Here is a 13,824-nt window from a genome sequence, read left to right as displayed (position 1 = left end):
CAGCAATATCATTTTAATTATGTGTTGTATTGGAGGATGTAAGCAAGTGGTACAAACATGCAATGATAAATTTTCCCCAAAAAAGGTTTATTTAATGTAGATCTAGTTTGACCCAGAAATGGCAAATCCAGCAGAAAACAATGTGGACACTAGATAATTGAAGCTTGGAGGAAAATTGGGCAATGGAGAATGTGAAAATATAAACGAATCCAAGTGAAAATGGGCCCCAAACTGAAGAAACACTGGACCAGAAAGTGAAGAACGAGGCTGAAGATTATAGCAGAGGATCATCACAAAGCAGGTCAAGGAGACCTTGTTATTGGCCTTACTTTTCTGATAGACATTTGAGATTTCATTCTAGGAAGACTTAGACATTTATGAGAGATGTCCTTGGAGCTCATCTCACTGGTCATTCATGCCATCCCCATGCTGGCCTCATAGGACAGCCTGGGAAGTCCCTCAATCGACAAAGATGGATCTGACTATCCATTCCAAACATAGATCTCCTCCACCTTTGTCTCTTTTGGAGGATCCATTGCTTCCATGGGTCTCACAATAATTGGACCATCTTGAGCTGGCTTCTGTCCAGCCTGAAGACCTAAGCCCACCCTGAAGATTCATCTCAACAAGAGGAATTATTGCCTCTTTTCAGTCTATAATAGTCATGATGAGGCCCTTGTTCCAGAATTCTCAATCCCACTACCAGATGATTTTGAAAACTGACTTCAGGACCAGGCAGTGTAGCAGTGCCTATTAACAAGACAGTATTATAGCCTGCCAACACTGTGCCAGATTCAAGCCAATCTCATGACAACAAAAAGAACTGAAAAAGCTAGCATATTAACTCTCAGCGTTATTAGCAGTTTTATTTGCATCCCACCCAGACTCCCTGGTAGTCACGGCCATGAACAAATGATAGTGCCAGGAATACTTCCACACCACACCAAAACAAAGAGAGAGAGAAGCTAGATTTATTTGGCAGAAAAGTGTACTCTACTTTGAGTCTACAAAAGTGCATATCTACCCACCAGGCACTTCTAAATATGGTTACATCATCTGGGAGTCAATGAGTAAATTTGTGGACAAGCTTCCACAGTATGAGAAGGATAAATTGAAGGCTCTGATGTCTGAAGGGCATCTTGTGACTAGATCTGCTCTTCAGGCTGCTTTGGACTACATAGATTCTGCAGCTGGAGTAATGGCTGCAGAAGTCATTTTGGCTCCAGAACTCTGGCATACCTACATGGCACTCCTGGATACAACACAAACCAGGAAGAGGTTTTATCACTACCTGCTCTGTAACCCTGGGTGCCTCTGTAATATGCAGTTTTGGTTCAGAGCCCTGAAACCAACAGTTTATTCACAACAAAAGAGCCTGACCCTGGATTCCTTGCTGGGTGACACCCACATCTTCCCAGTCCCAAATGTTCCGAAAATATCTTTCTCTGCAGTGCTCAGCCCCTCTTACTGTAGCACCCACAAAACCTTATGAAGTTCACTGCTCCTTTAAAAAAAAAAAAATTAACAGCACACCGCAGCTTATTAACTTAACTGGAGTTAACAAACCTCAACTTCAATCAAAGCCCTGAGTTGGTCTATGGTAACACTAAAACAAGTTTAACAAAAGGACATAGATTTAAGAGATATCAAATAGAAGTAACAGTGATAGAAATGGTTACAAACAAACAGAAGTATGAAGTCTTAAATGTTTTCTATCTAACAACAAACTAGAGTCCTTTATTCAAAGAAGTTTTTTCACCAGCATTTCTTCCAGAATGGCTGACCGTTTATGTTTGAAGCCTGGTACTGAAAGATAAAACCTTGTCAAAGAGACCTAAAGTAAAATCTAGCACTTAAAACTAACTTAAACTTAACTAACCAACACTCTCTCTCTTTCTCTCTCTCTATGTATATATATACACACCTCTACCCCGATATAACACGAATTCTGATATAACGCGGTAAAGCAGTGCTCTGGGGGGGTGGGGAGGCTGAGCACTTCGGCAGATCAAAGCAAGTTCGATATAACGCGTTTTCACCTATAACGCGGTAAGATGTTTTGGCTCCTGAGGACAGCGTTATATCGAGGTAGAGCTGTATATAATATATTGTGATAGACCCAGGACAGTTGGGTATAGCAGAAGGCAGATATACTGACCACTGGATTAACAGTTTTCTGTTCCCTGACTGACCAGAGCAGGGGCTGCTCCAGGCTAATGAGAACACCTGACTCCAATTAACCCGCAAAGAGTCAGGTGAGGCCATTAAGCTAATGTGACCACCTGACTCTAATTAAGGCCCTTCTGATATAAAAGGACTCACTCCAGTCAGGCAGAGGAGAGCCGGGGAGCCAGAGGAGAGGAAGTGCGGTTGAAGGGCTGGTTAATGAAGACACCCTCAAGTCACTGGTAAGGGAGCCCTAAGGTAAGGATGAAGAAGGGAGAAGCAGTGGGGTAGTGGCCCCGGGAAATGTAGCAACTCTGGCAGTGAAAGGTTGGCTGCCAACAGCTGCTATCATTAGGGTCCCTGGGCCGGAACCCGGAGTAGAGGGCGAGCCCAGGTTCCCCCCAACCCACCACTACAGGAACACCTCCTGGGAGGGGAAGTCAGGCCCCTGTCAGGACAGGAGGCTAAACTGTTCTGAAACAAGCCCCTAGGGACAACTGAGACTGTGGGAATTCTCTCACCAACCTCCTTGCTAGCTTATGATTAAAAGGGCTCAGTAGACTGTAAGCCTGGCCCTAGAGAGAGAAGGGCTATGTGGAGGGTCGTAGTGAGCCACTGAGGCTAGCATATACCACCTAGAAGCGCGGGACCCACAGGAACAAGGTCAGAGCTCTGCCACAATATATATATACATATATATGGCACTACCAAATTGAAGGTCCATTTTGGGGGGTGCAGGCCTGGGCAGCAGGTTTAAAACAAATAAAAGGAATTTTTTCACACAGCGCACAGTCAATTTGTGGAACTCTTTGCCTGAGGAGGTTGTGAAGGCTAGGACTATAACCGCGTTTAAAAGAGAACTGGATGAATTCATGGAGGTTAAGTCCATTAATGACTATGAGCCAGGATGGGTAAGGAATGGTGTCCCTAGCCTCTGTTTGTCAGAGGGTGGAGATGGATGGCAGGAGAGAGATCACTTGATCATTGCCTGTTAGGTTCACTCCCTCTGGGGCACCTGACATTGGCCACTGTTGGTAGACAGGATACTGGGTTAGATGGACCTTTGGTCTGACCCAGTATGGCCGTTCTTATGGTCAATTTCACAGTCATGGGATTTAAAAAATCATCAATTTCACAGTTTCAGATATTTACATCGGAAATTTCAGGGTGTTATAACCATGGGGTGCCGACCCAAAAGAGGGTTATGGGGGGTGATGGCATTATCACCCTTATTTCTGTGCTGCCGCTGACAGAGGCACTGCCTTAGAGCTGGGCAACCGGAGAGCAGGCGATAGTGCAGATGTGAGGGTCAAATATATGGAGGGGGTCATCACTTTTAAGGAGGGTGCAAGCCTAGCCTTACGAGTGGGCAACTGCCCAGGGCCCCATGGTCGGGGGCCATTGTGGTACCCCCCCACACACACAGTCAGTCCAAGGCCACTTTAACCCCCAAGCGCTGTGTCTGGAGCCAGGGAGGGGCAGCTCCATGGCTGCTCCCTATGTAGTGACTCCTCCCCCCACAGCTGGAGAGCAATGGGGGAAGGAAGCAGGATGGGAGTGCTGAGCTTCCTTCAGCCAGGAGAGGTTCCCGGAGGTGAGTCTGACCTGGCTCCAGGAGCGGCCGCTGCGGGAAAAGAGAAAGTCCAGTCTCTCCCCAGCCCTGCCAGGACTAGCAGCTGGAGCCCAGTGCATGGTAGAAGCCATAGGGCTTTTCTCAGCAGATTTCACTGGGGAGACCAGATGTCATGGCCCTACACTCTCTCTCTCTTATCAAAACAAGTTTGAGATTGCTTTGACAACCATCACTGGTGGTAAGAAGGGACTGAGGGAGGTTGGGGGCATCTCCACCCTCTTATACCAGCCTACAGTGGATGGAGAGGATGCTCAAGTTGCCCCAGCGGGTACCAGTGAGGGAAGGAGTCCTCTGACAACTGTGCATGAGGCATGTACACATATGCAGTGGAATGGACAAGTGCATGCACTCAAAGAACAGCTAAGTTGCTGCTTCCTAGGGATAGAGAGTTCTAGGGATACATCTTACGGATACAGAGGACAGAACCAGCTTAGAAGCAGGATGAGATTCTATGAAGTGCTGAGGAGACACTTATGTGAATACAGAAAGAAAAGCATAAATAAGGACAAAACATGTTTATTCAAATAAAGTGGAACAGAAGAACAAAATAAACTGACAGTCAAAAAAAGGTAATTCTCCATAAATCTCATGTCATTTGGAGTTTTGACACACCACTAGCTCAGCAGGGTTCCACATGTGCTTTCAATGGCTGAACTGATAAGAAAAACATTGCTTTTTCAATCTTCTAGTATCCTGTGTTTTATTAAACAAATAGCTTCCCCTCTACTTTTTATACCGAATACTGCTTTTCTTCTTCACACTCTTCTAAAAAACACAAACCCAAAACAGTACAATGATTAAAGCATAGTCTAGCTAACTGGCAAACCTTATGTAACCATATTTATCTTGCTCATAATCATTCAGGATCTGGCATTCAGAGTTATAAGCAGCCATATTCCTTTGGAGCCATTTTTGAAGAAGCAAAAGTCTGTACAACATAGAAAAATTATTTGTTAAACCTACCAGGTTCCATGTGATATGTATTACTATGCCAAAACATTTTTTAAAAGCTCATAAGAGACCTTAAAGGTGTACAGTTAAGCACTCAAGTCAAGACATTTTCTTTCTTTCTTTAGATTTATAATAAAAGTCTCACTATTCATCCATCTTGTCCCTTAGAAAACTATTACAAAATTAAAATATAAATAATCACAGTCCAGGATTATAATAATATATGGAGATATACCTATCTCATAGAGCTAGAAGGGACCCTGAAGGGTCATTGAGTCCAGCCCCCTGCCTTCACTAGCAGGACCAAGTACTGATTTTGCCCTGATCCCTAAGTGGCCCCCTCAAGGATTGAACTCACAATCCTGGGTTTAGCAGGCCAATGCTCAAACCACTGAGCTAGCCCTCCCCCCTTGATTACTTGATATATAAATAAACAAATAAATATGAGACTATCACAGAGCTCTCGCTGGGATGATTTAGTTGGTGTTGGTCCTGCTTTGAGCAGGAGATTGGACTAGATACCTCCTGAGGTCTCTTCCAACCTTAATATTCTATGATTCTATGATTCTAAAATCCTGATGCCTCCAAGCCTCAGCCAGTTGCATAAACAACTTTAACTCTTCCCCTTATGTGAGTGCTTTAGGATATTGCATTAATGCTCACATACTGGTTTTCAAATTTCATAGATCATTACACATTGTTTCTACAACCGTGTGTGTGTTTCTGTGTATGTAACATCTTGCAATGCATTTTTCACTCTTGAATACTTATACTGATTTTGTTGTAAAATTTCCAGTATAACTTTATTCACTTAGGTCCCAATCCATCAAGTAGCTCCATTAGGGAGAATACCCCCTATGTCCAGTGGAACTTATTGCCAAGAGATGTTGTGAAGGCCAAAAGTATAACCAGGTTAAAAAAAGAACTAAATAAGTTCATGGAGGATAGGTTCATCAATGGCTATTAGATAAGATGGTCAGGGATGCAACCCCTTGCTCTGAGTGTCCCTAGCCTCTGATGGCCAGAAGCTGGGAGTGAACGACAAGGGACATCAACTGCTGATTGCATTTCCGTTCATTCTCTCTGAAACATCTGCCATTGGCCACTGTTCAGAGACAGGATACTGGGCTAGATGGACCATTGGTCTGAGCCAGTATGGCCATTCTTATGTTCTTAATTAGTCAGGCCAAAAAGTAATTTAAAGAACAACTAGCAAAAGACCCAGAAATTAACAGCAAAAACATTTCTAAATACATCAGAAACAGGAAGCCTGCCAAACAATCAAGGGGGCCACTGGATGACTGAGGTGCTAAAGGGGCACTCCAGGAAGACAAGATCATTACAGAGAAGCTAAATTAATTCTTTGCATCAATCTCAACGACTCCAGTTTGAACATCTCAGTCAGACTGCCAGCACCATAAGCTCCCGTGGCATCTGAACGCCAAGCTGAGATCTTTGCTCAAGTACCAGCAATGTGTTATCAAAACTTAGTTCACAGTTCTGCTAATGTGTGATTTCTCACAGTGATGTTGTCTCTGCTGGGCTATGAAGGGCCACAGAGTAAAAACTTACTTTGCTCAGTAACACCTGCTGCTCTGGCTGGATATACACAGGGAGCAAGTCTATTAAGTAAGGAGAACCCATTTTTACATAGTCAGTTTTCAGATGACCATTTTCTATCTCAAAATGTGTCATCCAGCATGGGGGAATTTTTTATTAGCCCTCATCATGACAAATAAAAAAGGGACTGATCACAGAACTCAAAATTAATGGAAAATTAGGTACAAGAGATCATGACTTGGTCACATTTATAATGTGCAAACAGAATAAAGTCCAGACCAGTGATGTATATATTTGATACTTTAAAGGGGCCAATTTCACAAAGCTGAAAACAATTATGAGCCAACTCATCGAAATGTGAATGATAATTGGGAACTGTATAAGAATACTTTACTAGATGCCCCAAAAGCCACAATCCCACAATCAAGGAAGAAGGCTGTATAGATTTAAAAAAATCTAGTTTAGAGGGGAAGTGAAGGCACCTGTAAAAATATATATAACAAAAGGAAGAAAGGAGAAGTTGAAAGGAATGACTATATCTCAGAAGCTAGACATTTTGGAAAATTGATAAGGAAAGCAAAGGGACCCAAGCAGAAATGCATGGCCAGCAGAGTTAAGGATAATAAGGAGTGTTTCAGTATATTAGCAACAAAAATAATTTTAATTATGGCATTGGTCCATTACTAGATGGAAATGGTTGAATTATCAATAATAATGCAGAAAAGGCAGATGTGTTCAAAAATATTTCTGTTATAAATAAATGGAGATATCCTATCTCCTAGAACTGGAAGGGACCTGGAAAGGTCATCAAGTCCAGCCCCCTGCCTTCACTAGCAGGACCAAGTACTGATTTTGCCCCAGATCCCTAGGTAGCCCCCTCAAGGATTGAATTCACAACCCTGGGTTTAGCAGACCAATGCTCAAACCACTGAGCTATCCCTCCCCCCATACTTGGATAAAAAAAATTGAGGATGTAGTCATGTCATAGGAAATACTCTTTGCACTCCACTAGTATCTCAGAAGGATGTTAAACAGTGGTTACTCAAGTTAGATATTTTCAAATCAGCAGGTCTGGATAACTTGATTCCAAGATTTTTAAAAGAGCTGGCCGAGGAGCTTGCTGAACCATTAATGTTGATTTCCAATAAGTCTTGGAACACCGAGAAAGTTCCAGAAGACTGGGAAAAAACTCATGTTGTGCCAGTATTTAAAAAGGGTAAATATGATGACCAGGTAATTATAGGCCTGTCAGTCTGACACTGATCCCCAGTAAGATAATGGAGTGGTTGATATGGGACTTTATTAAAAGAATTAAAGGGAGTAATATAATGAATGCCAATCAACTTAGGTTTATGGAAACTAGATGCTGTCAAAGTAACCTGAGATCTTTTTTTGATCTGCAGTCAAGTTAATAAAGGAATAGTGTTGATGTAATATACATAGACTCCTGTAAAGCATTTGATTTGACCAAATAAGGCAATTTCCTGCACTATCTTTGAGAGGTCTTACTGTATTAAGTATGTGTATCGTTGTGGGCCAGGGATTGTAAATAATTCCATGGAAGAGGTAACTACAGTTCCTTCAGGAATTAAGAAAAATGGTGGTGGTGGTGGGGAAGACAGGTGATTAGGTAAATTCACTCAGATTGTAACATCTCCAGAGAAGTACCACCTCCCTGGGTGATGCTTGCATATATTAGTTCAAATTGTATTCCAAACGCCAACAGATAAAGAAAGGACTTTTGGATAAATAGCCTGAGTTTAAACTGACCCAGGGCCTTCTTTCTGATCCAGCAAATGGATAGGACCTTTTATCCCCAGGATGGGAGGAAGGTTTGGAAGGATACCTGCCATTGGGGTGGAGTTGGAGTGAGGTGACCTCTGGTGAGCTTTTTAGCATGCATGCAAGTTCTTGTATTATTTTAATCTGTGTTTTTAGTGCTTTCATTTTAAGAATAAATGTGCTTGCTTAGAAAGGGCTGTGTGGTAACTTAGAACTGTGGGCAATTTCAACTGTTCATAGCCTCTGAAGAGAAAGCAAAGTGCAGACATAGGCCAGTTTAGGCCTTCTGGCTTGCCGGGGAACTCACAGTGTAGACAGGAAACTATGCAGCCTAGAAAAACCTTGGTCAGGAGAAAGAGAGATGTAGGTCTCTGCCCAAGAGAGATGATGGCTGACAAGCCAGGAGTCCAGAATGGGTGCCATTGCTGGACCAAATACAGGTGCAGTTGCCCTGAGCTGTGAGTATTTTGATTTAAAATCGAGAAAGATATAAATTTAACATGGCACACATTAAATGGATTAAAAGCTGGATAATGATTAGGTCTCAAAAAGTAATTGTAAATGGGGAATCATCAAACGGGTGTGCTTCTGGTGAGGTCCCAGAGGGATCAGTTCTTGGCTCTAATTTAACATTTTTATTAATGACCTGGAAGAAAACATAAAATCATCACTGAAAGTTTACAGATGACACAAACATTGGGGGAATAGTGAACAACAAAGAGGACAGGTCACTGATACAGATTGATCTGGGCCACTTGGTAAGATGGGCACAAGCCAACAATATGTATTTTTAATATGGCTAAATATAAATGTATATATCTAGGAACAAAGAATATAAGCCATACTTACAGAATAGGGGACTCTATCCTGAGAAGCAGTGACTGAAAAAGATTTGGTGGTCATGGTGTTTAATTAGCTAAACATGAGCTTCGAGTGTGACGCTGTGGCCAAAAAAGCGAATGTGATCCTGGGATGGATAAACAGGGGAATCTTTAGTAGGAGTAGAGAGTGGTTATTTTACCTCTGTATTTGGTACTGGTGCAACTGCTGATGAAATGCTGTATCCAGTAGTCAAGAAGGATGTTGATAAACTGGAGAGAGTTCAGAGAAAAGCCACAAGAATGACTGAAGTATAGAAAACGTCTTATAGCGATTGACTGAAAGAGCACAATCTATTTAGTTTAGCAAAGAAAAGATTTTTCGGGTGACTCTAAATACCAGCACAGGAAAGAAATATTTAATACTAGGCTCCTCAATTGATCAGAGAAAGGTATAACACAATCCAATTGCTGAAAGTTGAAATTACACAAATTCAGACTGGAAATATAGTGTAAAGTTTTAATTACTCTGACTGTTAACCATTGGAACAACTTACCAAGGATCATGGTGGATTCTCCATCACTGACATCAAGATTGGACATTTTTCTACAAGATGTGCTATAGGAATTATTTTGGGGAAGTTCTGTGTTATACAGGAGGTCAGACTAGATGATCACAATGGTCCCTTCTGGCCTTGGAATTTATGAATCTATGAATCACTTAGTGTAGTTTTGATAGAATTTCTTAATTATTCGTTTAAAAAATAAAAATAAATTTTGTAATCTGGATCTATTTTTAAGACATTTCCAGAGTCTCCTGTCCTGAACCAGGTGCAAACTCAGTGAGGCAATTGGCCTGATTCTGAGCTGAGTTCCACTGTTATGAATCCAGAGTTACTATCATGCTAAGCCCAAATCAAAGCTGATTTTCACTGAAAAGCACTTCTCCTCCCTAAGGACAATTTACTTGCCAAATATCAACTTGCTACCCCAAAATGTTCCTGTGCTATAACTGTTCAGAGAAAGTATTTCACACCCATTCTCCTTGTTTTTAAAATAGCTCAATAACCTTTTTGCTTACAATTAAACAAAACAAAAACCAATCAACTAAAATAAAAGCAAATTGGGCTTCAAAAATGTCACCCCCAAAATTGAATGTTTTGGAAAGTACAGGGAATTAAAAATAAAAGACTAAGATGGAATACTTTGAGAACCATAACTGTAGTACACCGCTACCTCGATATAACGCGACCCGATATAACACGAATTTGGATATAACGCGGTAAAGCAGTGCTCGGGGGGGGGGAGGGGCAGGGCTGCGCACTCTGATGGATCAAAGCAAGTTCAATATAACGCAGTTTCACCTATAACGCGGTAAGATTTTTTGGCTCCCGAGGACAGCATTATATCAAGGTAGAGGTGTAATTGCAATACTTGTGCTCCTCCTGTCATGTTCTGGCTTTATTATTTTCAGGTCCGCATGATCATTTTTTCAAATTGAAAAAAAGGAAGAGAAGTTTTGATTATCTTCCAGATTAGAAAATGCTCATATGCTCTTCGCATATTAAAGAGTAACTGAAGTGAACTATCTGAAAAACACTTACCGTGTCTGCAGCATGAGAACCACCTTTTGTTGTCTGTCCTTTTCTGGAAGACCTACGATACAAAACAAATGCTATTTGGACAACACAGTGTGTGAACAAGTTGAAATTGTAATTATTTGCATGGTTTTGAGAAGATGCTTATTAAAATCTATCAAACTACCTGTGCTACATGACAGAATATTAATGATCTATGTAATCAGGTTTCTGAATTTCAGATTAAACCAGTCTAGGTGAATGGGTTGCTCTTTCTCCTTCAGTAACTGGCATCAATGTGCAAATATTGGCTTGTGCCAGCCTCTTTCTCTCTGGAATTCCTCACTCCAGGTTTTCCATAGCACTTCATATAAATGTTGATCCCTGAAAGGGGACTGATGCTAAACAGAGGTTTGGCCAGTTTTTTCCAGGGGGAAAAATGCCAATAAAACCACCTAAGGCACCAGAGCAGCCTACCGGCTGTGGAAGACTGCAGGCAGAAGGGAAACTGAGGCAGCTGAGGTACCCAATGCTAGATCAGATAAGATGCTCCTACAGCCACACACAAGTGTCTTATTAAATCTGCAGGCCGCATGCTACTATAATAGATCCTGAACAAACTAAAATACTCTGATGACAAGGGAAACTAGTCTCTGGAATGTACCAGGTGAATTTTAGAAATAGAATAATCATATCTTTTTTCTCTATTGAAAGAAACAGGACATTAGATGGTGTGGAGATCCCATCAGATTCTGAGCCTATCATCCCTTTGCCATTTTATCTTTTTAGCTGTGTGTAGCCTCCCTCCGAGACTGGCGGGGAGGGACAGCCATGCACCCACACATTGTGTAACCTTAGCTCTGCATTAACTTTATTCTACATTGAATTTCCTTTCTTTAAAAAAAAAATGAATTTCTCTCTGCTTAGTAATAGCATTTAAATGGTCTCAATTAGGCACTACAGTGCTAACATCTATGAGGAAAACTGGGGAAGTAGACCAGCTCCCACCTATGCTGCTACTAAAGCCAGTCAAATGTTTTCATGTGGAAAGTTTTCCAGCAGAAAAAATGAAAGGTTTTGTTCTCACTGAATTTTTTGCAGGGAGACTTCAATTCTGATGGAAAAACATCAATCAGAATTCATCAGGTGTACATACACGGCTTTATTGATTTCTGCAAGTGAAACATTCTTTGACAGAGCTAGGGCTGTAGACTGATCTGGTAGTATGGGCTGTAGCTCTAGGAGGGGTCTTGGAATTAGCAATCTCCAAGCCAGAAGAAAATTCAACCAGAAGCCCACTCGGAGAGTCTTTGGGTTGAGACAGGGGATTCTTTAACTCTGTCTCTGAAAGCAAAAATCTGGGGGATACCCCCAAAGCATTTTCCTATCTCTAGATAGACAGGAGAACTTTGATTTTCTAAGGTGTGAAGAGCAGTTTCTTCCCTGCACTGGTGAGATTTAAATTAAAAATGGATGGGATGGGTTACTCACCTTGTAGTAACTTGAGTTCTTTGAGATATGTTGTCCCTACGTATAGTGCACTTCAGGGTTGTGCATGTGCTCCATGCACCCAGGACTAGAGATTTTTCCCTCACAGTGTCTATCTGGGTCCATGCATGCACCCCTGCTCTTCTCATGCTCTGCACTAAGGGAATAAAGGGGGCTGCCAGATTGCTACCATTTTTGTTCCTTCTCTATTAGTAGACCCCCAGGAACCTAGGCAGTGGAGAAGGCAGGCAGGTAGTGCACTACATACAGGAACAAAACATCTCTGATAAATAATCTCCATACTGCTGGTCCCAGGGTGGACTTCTCCAAGTTCACCTTGAGATCTAGCCTTCTGAACAGATCTAGGAACATGGTGTTTGCTTCCTGTGTTTCCTGGTAAGATTGTCTCTTTAAAAGCCAATCGTCCAAGTAAACTGCCATCACCTACAGTACTTTGGTGAAAACCTTCTGACCAAGTCATTCTTTAGTCTCACTCCTTTCAGGGTAAATCAGTGTGCACTCCAGTCACAGTCTTGCAGCCTTGTTCCAGGGTTCTAGACTGACTCTAGGTCCACTAGGCCTTATGACACTTATCCAGAGCCTTTGTTAGGGTTTCCCTTGGTGGTCTGTAGGGGAACTCAGTCCCACCCTCTATCCTTGGTTACAGCCCTAAGGTCCACTTCCTCAGACCTCCTGCTTCTTCCACGGACATCTTCCTACTGTGGCCTGCTTAAAAATATTCTTCACTATCCCTCTTAAGGCCTCAAAAGAAAGGTAACAAAGGAAAACATAATAAAAAATAGTCCTAACATGTCCCTGGCCTCCGTCCTTTCAGGATATACCTGATAAGCCGTAGCCCAGCTCAGTATCCTCAGGGCTATCCAGAAATGTTTGCAGAAGCCCCCTGGCAGTGTCATCCTCCACAACACTCCTTCCTGGGAACTAGTGGGGAGTGATATGTCCACCTCCTATGGCTGGGTCTTTTTGAACTGGACTTCTCCCTTTTTAATCTCCTGCTCCAAGACTGGCATGCCTTGCAGGTGCAGCATGGTGGGGCTGCCTGAGGCCAAAACTGCATTTTAACCCCTTCTTGCCTGGTGTGGGGTTTGTACACTCCATCACAGGGCAGGAGACAGGAAGATATGGGCATGCTTTCATAGCAGGGATAAGGGGAGGGGAATCCAGTTTTACTGTGAATCAATTTCAGAAACAGCTAGCTTGGATGAAAAAGTTCCATGAATCTGAAGAGAAGTCATGAGCTGCAGGGGAAAGATCTGGGACACCACAGAAAACTCTGCCCAACCCCAAAGAAAATTCACAGTGGTGAGGAATGTGACACAGGGAAATACTTTTTGAGTGTCTGTTACTTTGTATAATTCTGGGTTTCTCATAAAAACGGCCACACTGGATCAGACCAAAGGTCCATCTAGCCCAGTATCCTGTCTTCCAACAGTGGCCAATACCAGGTGCCCCAAAGGGAATGAACAGAACAGGTAATCATCAAGTGATCCATCCCCTGTTCCTCATTCCCAGCTTCTGGCAAACAGAGGCTAGGGACACCATCCCTGCCCATCCTGGCTAGTAGCCATTGGTGGACTTATTAGTTCTCTCATACTACTAAATAAAGAGTAGTGGTGTTTTGGAATGCTGTGCAAAGTCTGTGTATGTCTATTGGCTTTCACTAGAGGTACCCCTGAAGAGGTAAACTGTAAACCAGAAAACTCAGTGGAATTCTGGGGAATGTGCAAAAGCTTTTGGGGAAACTGCACTAGTTTCATGACCTAGACATTTGGACTGCAGGGGTCACCTCTGCCAAGAATGGTGTCAGACTTGAGGTCTGCTCCAGGAG

This window comes from Emys orbicularis, chromosome 1 (genome assembly GCF_028017835.1).
Source record: "Emys orbicularis isolate rEmyOrb1 chromosome 1, rEmyOrb1.hap1, whole genome shotgun sequence".
Classification (NCBI taxonomy): Eukaryota; Metazoa; Chordata; order Testudines; family Emydidae; genus Emys; species Emys orbicularis.
The sequence above is the reverse complement of the archived record's forward strand: the minus strand, read 5'-3'. Positions refer to the sequence as shown.